The sequence below is a fragment of the Drosophila sulfurigaster genome, chromosome 2R, assembly GCF_023558435.1.
Source record: "Drosophila sulfurigaster albostrigata strain 15112-1811.04 chromosome 2R, ASM2355843v2, whole genome shotgun sequence".
Classification (NCBI taxonomy): Eukaryota; Metazoa; Arthropoda; class Insecta; order Diptera; family Drosophilidae; genus Drosophila; species Drosophila sulfurigaster.
This window is the reverse complement of record NC_084882.1, coordinates 20,306,396-20,316,964: the sequence shown is the minus strand read 5'-3', so window position 1 is coordinate 20,316,964 and position 10,569 is coordinate 20,306,396. Positions and strand designations below refer to the sequence as shown.

General features: G+C 39.1%; 1 protein-coding gene across 1 annotated transcript in view; it reads left to right on the top strand.

Annotated features, from left to right (window-relative positions):
* The first annotated feature begins 6,189 nt into the window (after positions 1-6,189).
* Positions 6,190-10,569, top strand: part of LOC133836222 (uncharacterized) — a 120,530-nt gene continuing 116,150 nt past the window's right edge. Inside the window, exon 1 of the mRNA XM_062266588.1 lies at positions 6,190-6,458. The gene's annotated coding sequence lies outside the window, so the exon portion shown is untranslated. The remainder of the gene's footprint in view (positions 6,459-10,569) is intronic.

Sequence of the window (10,569 nt, the reverse complement as noted above, 5' to 3'; positions counted from 1 at the left end):
CTGTACCACTGACGACAGACAACAATTTCGAGTCCCTTAAGGAAATACAACAGTTGCATTTTGGCCAATATAACTGTACTTTAATGCACTGTGAAAGCAGCGAAAAATTAAAATTACATCCTAATTGCGAGCTCCCACTTGACTTTACTCTTTACTTCATGCAAGATTTCACAAATCTGTCAGCCATTGAATGCGTTATGGGATTATATGTATATAATATAAATGCCTTATATTGCTTATTATTATTATTATTATTATTATTATTATTATTATTATTATTATTATTATTATTATTATTATTATTATTATTATTATTATTATTATTATTATAACTGTACTGCAAACTTGTTTCCTTTAAGATGTGTTTTGAGTTCCACATTTTTGCAATGATTAAAAGACTTACATACATAAATTCTGTTGTTAAGCACTTTAAGTTAACTTTTTGAAACGTCTTACCCGCATGGTAAGTTAAGGACATGCATTTGTATAAATGATTTGGATTTTAGTACTGTAAGAATAACTGAGTTTTACCATTATATCTGACATCTTTAAGTTACGCCACTTTTGAAGAAACGTCAACCCGCAGTTAAGCACATGCATTTTGTATAAATTATTTGTAAGATAAAAATTCTTGAAGACATGGAAAGATGTTCGCATAATCAGCTCGTGTCACAATCAAACATGAATATTTTCTTTGAAGCGCATTTGTTAAGCGCCTGCCTGCGGGTATCTCAGAGTCGAGTACAGCAATTTTTTTAATCAATTCACTGATAACCCATTCTCCAAGTTCTTCCCTCTCTCCCCTCTACACCATTCTTAATGGCTGTCGCTGTTGCACTCTGTGTTGCCACAGACGCATTTCGTTGGCGCTGAGCGTAAAAATATTTAATTTTAATTAAAGTGACGTCGTCGTCAACATGCTTGCCTCTCTTTCCCTCATGCCACGCGACGCGCCGCGTCGACGTCTTTGTCCTTGTCGCCACTGTTGCTTGACGCTGCTTGCGGCATTTGTGCCACAGCAATGCGAAATGCAATACAAAAAGAAAAAAAGAGCAGGAAAAATAATTTGCATATTTTTGTATTAAAGTATTGAAGCGCGCTGCTCTGTGAGTGGGGCAAGGCGACAAAGTGCCACACAGTCGACAGTCAGCAGTCACATGCGGAGTACGAAGTTGGGTGTCACTGACTCCGTGTCAAACCCCAGCGACCACTTGTGCGCGCAACTAAGCGGCAGACCAGCGCAGCAGCAGCAGCAACAGCAGTGGCAGCGGCTGCCATTTAAATTGTTTGTGCCACAGCGTTGCAAATGCGCTGCGCTGCCATGCCACACGTGGACACTTGTCAGAAGTTTGCAGCGCCAGCCAAAGGTTGCATCATTCTGAATAGTCTCGAGTGCGGCTGTTGCACGTTTAACTCTTTCTCTTTTTTGCCCGTTTTGGCTGTGGCAGTAAAAGTTGATTTCATTTATCAGCAGCGTTAATGTTGCTGCTGCTGCTGCTGTTGGTGTTGCTGTGAAGACTGCCTAATTCTCCGACGGGGCCAACGACTTCAACGCACTTAGCCAAATGAGAAAGGGCCACCAACAAATGAGCAAAGCGTACGTAGTACATGCCACGTGTGGCATGTGGCATTTGGCATAGCGGACTCGCCAGGTGGAAAGCACTTAACGGTAGTCATGGCCCCAACACTTTCCCTTCTCCCCCGTTTTGAATGTTGCCACAAAGGGATGCAAAAAGGGAAGGGAGAAAAAAGTGCAGGCATGACTTCAACTGACTCGCGTTGCAAGCAGTTGCCGGCTAAGTGGCGCGTTGAGGGTTCCGTGTTGCACTGAAAGGATGCTGTGCGCAATGTCCTGTGCCAGCTTCTTACCTCTTGCTGCCTTTGCTGCTGCTGTTGTTGATTATAACGCATAATAAACTGGAATGCCACTCAGTGACTCGCGCTTTTGTGTGCGCTTGCCCCATGTTGCAGGCACAACAGTTTATGCCACACACACACACAGACATACACATACGCAGAAAGGCGCGCTTTTCTGACTTTCTCACACAACTATTGTCAATTGGTTTAACAACTCGCCTGAATAACATTCCCATGCATTACGCATTACCAAAAAATTAAACACAAAAACAAACTGTCTCACCCCCTCCTCCTCCCTCCATACCTATCCCATTTACCCTCCCCCTCCTCAGCGAGTACTTTTCACAGTCGCAATTTTGCGGTTGCCGTGTGCTTTATGTGCTTTATGGGCCTCTGCTCGCAGTTGTTGTTCAAAAGTAAACAACAAACTCTCCTCTCCCTCTCTCTTTCCCCCCTCTTTATCGTTGTCTCTCTCAGTTCTTCGGCGTCGTCGGAGTCGCGATGCAGTCGAGCGTAACGGCAAGTCAAAATTTGTCGGCGTCGTTCTGTCCATCTACTTCCTATACCCAAATCTATATGCCTCCCTCCCCACTCTCACTCTCACTCCCTCTTTGCTGTCCTCTAACTGTTTGTTCCATGTACAAACTGACGGCGACAACATTACTTACGGGGCCAGAATCAAATTGCGAGGGGTGCAGGTAGCTTGAAACACAGGAGCGGTTCAATGTAGGCCCAACAGATCATTTAATTCTCAGATAGGTATTGAAATGAGCGTTTGAAATTTATATTTTAGAGAAATATTTCACAGTTCAACATTACTTTAAATGGTTACATTTAATGATATTTTAGAGAAATATTTCAAAGTTTTAAATTATTTTAAATGGTTACATTTAAAATGTTAAAAAATGTATAATAATATAACTTCATGTAAATATTACATGATCAGTCCAGAAAAAAACTCAAAGTTGAATACCATATATGCATTTATTTTAGCTTTCATTTGGAATAAAATATAATATTTGTTAAGCAATAAAACACCGAAATAATAATATAAGAAAATAATTTTAAATGTAAAATATATATAAAATTTAGGTATTGATCTCATACTCTCAATTATTATAAATGAGTTCCATTAAATAGAATTTTACTATTATTTAATTGGGCTCTTAAACAAGACAATAAAAAAAGCGAAATGCCAAATAATAATTTACTTAAAAGTAAACTGAAAAATATTACAATGTCAGTTTTATCTCTTAAAAGAAAGAGACTTTTAATTCGAAATTTAATTTTTTTAATGATATTTTAAAAAAAAAATATACAAATATAACTTTTTATTTCTTACGAGTAAAAAAAAGACACTTTAATTTAAAGTTGTCTTATTTTTATAAAATTTTAAATTATTTCCATTATGCAGTTCATAAAGCCAAGTTATAATTGTCAGAAGGCGCTTAAGATTTGCAGTCCTGAATTATATGTTACATTGAATTTGCGAGATTCATTTGGAGCTTTACTGTACTCAATATTTTAAAAATAGTCTACAAGCCATAGAAATGTAGTTTGAAGTTATTATTACTATTGTTATTATATAATTATTACGTAGAATTAATTATCGCTGATGTACTTTCAACATTTTTTTTGTGTTTATATTAGTTTTATATCAGCAGATTTTAGAAAACTATTCTGTTCATTATAAATGCATTTATCATAAATTTTACAGGCATCGTTTTTAAACAGGGTTTAACTTAAATTTGTGACTTAATTCGATTTCTTTTCAAATGTAGTAAATAATATTTAGAAATGGCTTTTTATTCGACTAAAAGTATAGAATGGGCCTTCACAGAGTGAGTCCGCTCCTGAAGTGAGCGCACCCAGGCGTTAAGGGCGTCGCCGTCGCAGTCAACGTTGCCGTTGCCGTTGCCGTTGCTGTTGCCGTTGATGTTAGCTTGGGCTTGGGATTTGTTTGCAAGGTTTACTTAACGCACAGTTCGTCGGCTCGTCTAGCAAAGTTACCTTTTTGCGATTGCCGTCTGTGGGTTCATTTTATAGATGTAGACAAAGTATAGAAGAAAGGGAGGGAGGGGAGCAGAGAGAGGGAGAGGGGAGGGGAAGGGAACACAGATATATATTCAATTTTATGCTTGGCATGTGCCGCGAAGGTTGGCGTCAGTAAAGTTCCTTCAAGGCAGACAGAGATCTGTTGGTCGATTCGAATCGAGTCGAGTCGAGGTCTGTGTGGCAAAGTTGCCTGCTGATTACTTGACATATGTTGCAAGCATTTGCTTTGTGCGGCAGCGTGTAAAACGGCAAAGCGTCTCACCGACAAAACCAAAGCCTAATTTTGCACAGAGCACAAGAAGCAACAACGGCAGACGAAGAAGCGACAGCTATGTGATAAATGAAGCGCATGAATAGCGCAAAAGTGTGTGTGGCAGCCACAGCAATGGCAACAGCAACAGCAACAAGCGCAGTGACCTGTGACCTCAGCTGGTCAGCTGCAGCAAAGTTGCCCCTCGAAGTAAGTTTGCAACAAAATTTACTAATTTAATTTTTGTCAATGTTGCTGACAAAGTTGTTGCACTCGCAGTTGCACTTGCAGCGTGTCCTTTAAAAGGACGACCGTCGCATTTTGCATGCTCGCGAGTCGCGAATCGCGCGCGACGTGCTGCAAGGTGGCAAGGTGGCAACACGGTTGCACGTGGCACCTTGCACGTTGCACGCTGTAAACGGCATCGTTTCGTTGCTTGCCGAAAAATAAAGTAAAGCACTCCACTGCAGTGCACTGTTAGATGCTCGCTGGTAGTTGCAACATCATCGTGGCAACAACGTCGCGTCGTCATCCTGCCCCGAAAACTAATGTGGCATTATTAAGTTTTGAACTTTGTCGCCAAACAGCAACAACAATGGCAACAGCAGCAACAACAACTGCAGCGAGTCCTTCGCATCCTTCGCTTCATTGCATGTCGTTTGCAAGGTGTTGTGTTGCATGCCCCACTCTCTCCCTCTCTCCCTCTCGCACTCGCTCTCTCTCGCTCGCTCTGTGCACCTTGTTAGATCATTAAGAGTCCATTAGTCATTAGCTGTGCGCTGTCAGTACAACACTGCAGGCGCTCCTTAGCGACTCGTCCTCGTTGCAAGTGTGCCTGCCCCTCTTTCAATTCTTCCTCTTCTTGCAACTCTGCCTCCCGCTTTACAGTCGCATATCTGAAATGGCATTTGATTTTAATGCGAATTTTGCGGTATCAACGCGGCAAGTTGCCAGTTGATAGGCACCTTAAAGCATCGTGTTGCCACCGTGTTGCATGCCACTCTGCAACGTTTGTTTCGTTTTTTTCGGCCACTTGCGGTGCGTGTGGTATGGCAAAAAAAAACTGTAGCAAGACTCTTAATTAAACGTTGACTGTCACACACACACACAATTTGGGGCGAGTGGGCGTGGCCACGTTGAAGGGGCTGGCAACACTGAGAGGGGAACAATCACTTGAGCGTATAAAATAATTCGAGACGAACGCGAAACGAGTCGCAAAGCAGAGCAAAAGTCAGCGATGCGTTTTATGCGTTACCTTAGGCCCATAATTTGTGCGACACAATCGGGGCATGCCTCACGCAGGCAGCAACAGCAACAACAACAACGACAGTACTTTAAGTCGTTACATTGCCACAAACCATTCAAGCGACAAACTCTTTATAATGTCTATGTGTGTGAGGCATTAGATGATTTCCCGCAAGTCGTTTGCTTGTCTCGCTTGAGTGAAATATCGGTAAGAATCGAAAGTATAAACTGACGAAACTGGATATCGTAAGGAATAGCTCCACTTAATTTGTATCTTTCATAATCAACTGCTTGAGTTATCAACATAAAAACAATCATTTACTAAGATCACATTAATTACTAATTAAACAAAATACTTTTCTTTCAATTCTGGTACCATTTTCATTCATAACATTCGATTTATCCAAAGTACTCTAAATTTGTGCCGCTGTTAAAATGTTGCCCCAACATGTTGCTGCAACTTTTGCTTGACAACACGCTCAAACCGCATTGAGAGCCTTATGCCTGCATAGCGGCATAAAAAACGTAAACACAACATGTTCGGTATCCAGCCAACACGAACGTGTTTGAGCGCATTGTGTTAGGTCGCTCATTCCCACACACATACTAGCGGTTCAATTCCACTTGTTTCACGCACGCTCTCGCAACAGAGAGAGAGAGAGAGAGAGAGAGAGAGAGAGCGCTCTCTCGCCACGTTCGAGTTGTGTGACTCGGGCTTGAGTTCACGTTCCACTCAGCTTGCATGTCCGACGCTGACTGACGTTGCCTGAGGTTCAGAGCTCAGTTCACTTTGGGATTTCGTGCGGGACAGTTGGCAGCTGCGGCCTACGCGAGTTTCCGAGTTCACATAACTAGGTACCAAAAAGTGAAACATACTTACTTACCTACTACTCTCTATCACATAGAGCCAACCTACCCCAACGCGTAACGCGGGTCGCCCCCAAAGAAACTCGCGATATTCTCCGATACCCCCCAAAACGAAGCGAACAACAATAAATAAATACAACCAACCAAGTATAAAAAGGAATAGAAAATATTGCAAAAAGAAAAGGTATAGCAACAAAAATAAATAAGAAATGAAAAAATTGAGCAAATACACGTGAAATGCAACTATGTTATGTATGTAACCAAGTAGCTAACTAACTAAACTGTGTGGCAAGTGGCAAGTGCAACGACTACAACTACAACGTATCTATTAAACAAGTGTTGTCGTGGAAAATAGTTTGACACAGTTTCACTTTGACTTCGTGCTAAGTCTTAACTTTCGGCTTTCGAGTGTCCTCGAAAAGAAAGTTGCAATCACAACAGTAACAGCAACAGCAACAGCAACAGCAACCATAACAAACAGCAACAACAACAACAACAAGAGTGGCAAGAGTGAACTCAGAGCCAATTTTGGCCCTGGGCGTCGTTTACTTTTTGGCTCATCAATAAAATGCACAATCTTTTTCTTTATTTACGAGCCGAGGATATGGCCGGGCTTACAGCCTTTGAGCCCGCTGAGTGCCAGGGCCAACAGCGAGTATGAAATGTGACAAAGGATTAAACGCTTCGATGCGCCCACACACCACACACACACACACACGCACACACATACGTATTTATTTATGGACAGTTATTTAAGGAAAAGTGTCCTTTGAAGCGAAGTTTTTCACTGGAGGCGCCTCCAATTAATTGACGCATAAATAGAATAGCATCGACGTGTCCGAAAGTCACACAATAAAATTTAATTAAGCTGACGTTTTATTGTTTATAAATTCATGTTAATGATATTTTGACGTGGGACGACAGAGAATGAAAGAGAGAGGGGGGAGGGGCCAAAAGTCTAACCCAAATATCTGCAATTAACTCAATTCGAGGCGTGCAAATTGTTTGAGAACATTTTCCGCTAATTGTTTTGCGTCGCCGTCGACACTCTCGAAAAGGAGCAGACAAGGAGCAAGGAACTGGATGCCAAATTTTATTTCCATTCACGATGCCAGCTGTGCCGCTGATGTCGATGTCGATGTGGATGTCGGTGTCGGCACAGGACGCAGGATTTCATTTTGTTTTGATATGCAAATGGTGCTTAAATTCCGCGCTCCAGTTGAAATGAAATTGCCTAAAAGTTTTGTGTTTTCAAAGTTGCCACCCCTCGACTTCGACTTCTTCTCTTATTTTTGTGAAGTGGAAAGGGGGAGGAGGAAGGGAGAGGCGACGCGTGCGATGGAGTCATTTAATTTTAAATGCCTGCCATTTTTATTAATGGTTATTGCCGTGAGTGAAAAGTGCCCCTTCAATTCCGAGCCCAGTGTAATAATCGGAAATTGTTTTGTATTTCTTCCCACCCTCCAACCCCCTCGAACTCCCTCCCGCCTACAAAAATATTGACGCACATTTTATGGAGCAGATGAAATGAAGTGTTCTGCAAGAGCAAAAACTTTTTGCCAGATAAAATGAACTGGCGCCAAAACGCAATACGCGTAACAACAAAAAAAGAAAAGGATTTTAAAGCTCAGCCCAGAAATCTGTCATAAAGCTTTCTTGATACTTTCGCATATATTTCGTATCGCATTTGACTTGAACTCTCTCGCTCTGTCTCCCAACACAAAATCGTAAAAGAGTCATCCATCTGACGACACTTTTCTCGGGGCCATTTCTACAAATTTGCGCACATTTCCCATAATTCTATCTATTTGCGAACTAGGGAAAAGGGTTTCTCTCTCCCCTTCCCCCTCCCTATCACTCTTTCTCCTCATCGCTTTGACTGTCTGTTTGCACAAACATTTATATCAATTTCTTTATTCCTTTTCGGTTGCTTCAAAACCAGCAACGACGTCGACGACGACGACTTGCATTCATCCACATCCACATCCCCGAAAAAAAATATATATCTCTCGCTTTTGCTATTTTGGTTTTGGCTCCAAGAAAATTTATGTATGCGTTTTATGGCTACGTGGCTCGTAAATAAGAAAAATGTTGCAATGCTGTTAGAAAATCGGTTTTATCTCATGCATATGTGGGCGGAAAAGGATCTCTCAGACAGGCTCCAAAGGGAGAGTGAAGGTAGTCAAAAGCTGCTTTGCATGTGGATACGATATCATTATACAGTTGATAAAGTTACGCTGAGCTACCTCATGAAGTTATTCTTTACTTCCTGATGCTACATAATGCAAGGCGCCAGATTCAAATTTCGGCAATTTCGGCAACCTTTGCTAACTATATTAACTTAAGGAATAAACTTGAGAGTGCTTTGATTGGCATTGAAAACTAAATGTGATTTGGTAAAGCAAACAATTTGAATGGATTAATATAATTGGGCAGCAGAATCAGGAAAATATTGTTCACAATCATATCTTTAATGATGTATTTTCAGAATAATATAATAATGAATAACAATAGGTAGAAAACTGATACCATAAAGCAAAGCAATTCAATAATGTTGTTTGGATATTTGGCAAATAATAGAATTAAATATTCTAATTCAATTGTAAAGGAATATGAAAAATAGAAAATTTGAATTACTTGAACAAAATATTTGAAATATTTAAGCAGACTATGCTGGTACAATATTTTAGAATATATTTAAATAGAGAAATAAACTATTTACTCATATTTAGAATCTATTACAGTTGTAATCCGCTTAGAGATTTCTTTTGTAATATGTGTAAATAATATGAATTTCGATGTCTGCAATAGATTTTGAAATATTAAATTGAATTAAACCAATTTAAATTTTTCAACAACTTAGAGCATCAGTTTTTTTTTGTTATAACGAAGTTTTCTATAACTATTGTACAAATAATTAATATGATTACTGAGCATGATTTTAGGCAAATCATAAATTTATGCAATTCTTTTGATTAGAATTAGAATTGAATGCATAAAAATGTTTGGAATGTAAAATTTGTCACCTTTCTCGACAAGAGACATCAATATGCAAAGCTCAAATGTTACGTTGTTAAAATAGTCTTTATTTATTTCTGAATTGGTGTACAATATTGTTTAAATTATTTAAAATGCTCATGGAAATGAAAGTGTGATAATCGTGATATCCAGATGCCTTACAATAAAGTCCACAAGGAGGCAGTGTAGTATACATAATATGATATTCATAATTGAATTAAAAATTCTTGAATGCAACACAAATTGGTTGTCGTATTTTGTTGTTGTTTTTGTTGTTTGTTTGTTTGCTGGTTTATTTGCTGTTGAATGTATTTCATTCATTTCATTTCAATTTATTGTTTGTACTCGCATTGTTCTTTCTCTCTCTGTGTGTGTGTGTGTGTAGAGTGTGTAGAGTGTGCGTGATTGTGTTTCTGTGCCTGTGTGTGTTTGTGTTTATGTGTTTGTGTTTGTGTGCTGGTGTCTTGGCTTACCAAATGCAAAAGTTGTGCAGAGAACCATGGCAAAAAACGAAACGAAACGGAGATCGCCAAATTGGTTGTTGCTCGCAATTCCAACAAAACAGCAACGAACAAAAATTAAAGAAACACACAACACACACAAAAAAAAAGGGAAAAGGAAAACAAAAGCTAAAACGCAGTTCGTTAAACTCGGCCGTTTATGAATTTACACAACACATGGCCTATTGTTGGTGTAGTTGTTGTTTTTGTTGTTGCTATTGCTATCGCTGTTGATGTAAATATGTGAATATATTTGCTAAAGTTGTTGTTGGTACTCCGCTTTTTATACCCTGTAATTGGGTGAAAGCTCTCAGCATTTATTGCCTACATTGTGGCTGCGATTTAATAAATGTTTGATACCAATTTTGTATTGATATTTAAATTTAATTTGCGCCACAGAAGTTTACAGATTTGATATAGAGATTGATCAAAAGGATAACTTGGAAGTATTGAATACTTTTGGTTTTTGCTTTATTGCTAAGTTGAGATGAGCTTAAATTTGTATATTTTTACAAACTTGAAATAAGAATTTCCACCCTTAATTTTATGAATGGTCAATCTAAAAATATTGCAGAATTTTTATTTCGTTTTATAAACATAACTCCAGGTTTCAATTTTGAGAACATTTCATTATCATCATGATTATTACATTCTAGTACGTTTATTTTTGTTTAGTTACATTTTTAAATAGCTTTGAATATATTCTGAGAAGTACGTATGTAAAGTATGGACAAAGGGATTTTTCACATTTTCTAAACTTCCACTAAAAATTATAGA